Source organism: Saprolegnia parasitica (assembly GCF_000151545.1).
Source record: "Saprolegnia parasitica CBS 223.65 unplaced genomic scaffold supercont2.124, whole genome shotgun sequence".
Classification (NCBI taxonomy): Eukaryota; Oomycota; class Saprolegniomycetes; order Saprolegniales; family Saprolegniaceae; genus Saprolegnia; species Saprolegnia parasitica.
This window is the reverse complement of record NW_012156518.1, coordinates 85,343-87,274: the sequence shown is the minus strand read 5'-3', so window position 1 is coordinate 87,274 and position 1,932 is coordinate 85,343. Positions and strand designations below refer to the sequence as shown.

General features: G+C 40.2%; 2 non-coding genes across 2 annotated transcripts; both read left to right on the top strand.

The window, feature by feature from the left end:
* The first annotated feature begins 118 nt into the window (after window positions 1–118).
* On the top strand, window positions 119–191 carry SPRG_30188. The gene has a single exon. It is a non-coding gene; the product is annotated as a tRNA-Ala (tRNA).
* Window positions 192–1,009: 818 nt separating this feature from the next.
* On the top strand, window positions 1,010–1,082 carry SPRG_30187. The gene has a single exon. It is a non-coding gene; the product is annotated as a tRNA-Ala (tRNA).
* The last annotated feature ends 850 nt before the right edge of the window (window positions 1,083–1,932 follow it).

The following is a 1,932-nucleotide window of genomic DNA, read 5'->3' as shown; positions in this document are numbered from 1 at the left end:
TGGAGCGTAGAGACAGTGAATAGCAGTATAAATAGTAAATAGCAAAAAGAATGATAAAATATCGTAGATTTGCATGACAATGACTGGCTGCGTTTTTAGAGCCTCTATTGTATAAAAAGGGGATGTAGCTCAAATGGTAGAGCGCGCGCTTAGCATGCGCGAGGTACAGGGATCGATACCCTGCTTCTCCATTTTTGCACCTGTCCAAGCCCAACCACTGCTATAAAATACGTCCTCTCAGTGCCTTTTTCGGACTCCTATATCATGAGCAATCGAGACCAATTCCTACCTTTTCATATCCCAAACGAAATACACCTTCCATACGTTTGTTACGTGTGCTCATTTCGAGGAGACCATGCTGCAGCATATAAAAACACACCACGAAATTTCAAGATGAGCAGTGGTTGAAAAATATATGCATGTGACCTTTTATGGCCATTTCGAATTTGTAGCCCGTGTAAATGGGTTGAAAAATACAACGCCTTGTGGAAGCAGAGATCGCCTTGAACGCATTCAAAAAATTAGTACGGGGAGTCAAGCCACCGCGATATTTTTTATTTAGCTCCTTCCAACCCAAATTGACCCTCCGATTCGACGCATCAAGCTCTCTCGAGAGACGACAAAAAGCGTATCGTATTATTTAAATAGCAACGTTTAAAATATTTCCACCCAAAAGACCATTTTATTGCCGAGAATAGTCTTTCAATAAATATTGCGTCGAATTGAGTGCATGTATAGTAAAAAGGAGTGAATTGCATGTATTGTAAAAGGAGTGGATTGCATGTATTGTAAAAGGAGTGAATTCACGGGAGTTGGTATTCAGCGAGCTATTTTACGGTGCTTTGAAAGGCGGCGAATTTTTTGTTTGTTGATTGAGGTAGCAATAATTTGGAGCGTAGAGACAGTGAATAGCAGTATAAATAGTAAATAGCAAAAAAGAATGATAAAATATCGTAGATTTGCATGACAATGACTGGCTGCGTTTTTAGAGCCTCTATTGTATAAAAAAGGGGATGTAGCTCAAATGGTAGAGCGCGCGCTTAGCATGCGCGAGGTACAGGGATCGATACCCTGCTTCTCCATTTTTGCACCTGTCCAAGCCCAACCACTGCTATAAAATACGTCCTCTCAGTGCCTTTTTCGGACTCCTATATCATGAGCAATCGAGACCAATTCCTACCTTTTCATATCCCAAACGAAATACACCTTCCATACGTTTGTTACGTGTGCTCATTTCGAGGAGACCATGCTGCAGCATATAAAAACACACCACGAAATTTCAAGATGAGCAGTGGTTGAAAAAAATATATGCATGTGACCTTTTATGGCCATTTCGAATTTGTAGCCCGTGTAAATGGGTTGAAAAATACAACGCCTTGTGGAAGCAGAGATCGCCTTGAACGCATTCAAAAAATTAGTACGGGGAGTCAAGCCACCGCGATATTTTTATTTAGCTCCTTCCAACCCAAATTGACCCTCCGATTCGACGCATCAAGCTCTCTCGAGAGACGACAAAAGCGTATCGTATTATTTAAATAGCAACGTTTAAAATATTTCCACCCAAAAGACCATTTTATTGCCGAGAATAGTCTTTCAATAAATATTGCGTCGAATTGAGTGCATGTATAGTAAAAAGGAGTGAATTGCATGTATTGTAAAAGGAGTGGATTGCATGTATTGTAAAAGGAGTGAATTCACGGGAGTTGGTATTCAGCGAGCTATTTTACGGTGCTTTGAAAGGCGGCGAATTTTTGTTTGTTGATTGAGGTAGCAATAATTTGGAGCGTAGAGACAGTGAATAGCAGTATAAATAGTAAATAGCAAAAAGAATGATAAAATATCGTAGATTTGCATGACAATGACTGGCTGCGTTTTTAGAGCCTCTATTGTATAAAAAAGGGGATGTAGCTCAAATGGTAGAGCGCGCGCTTA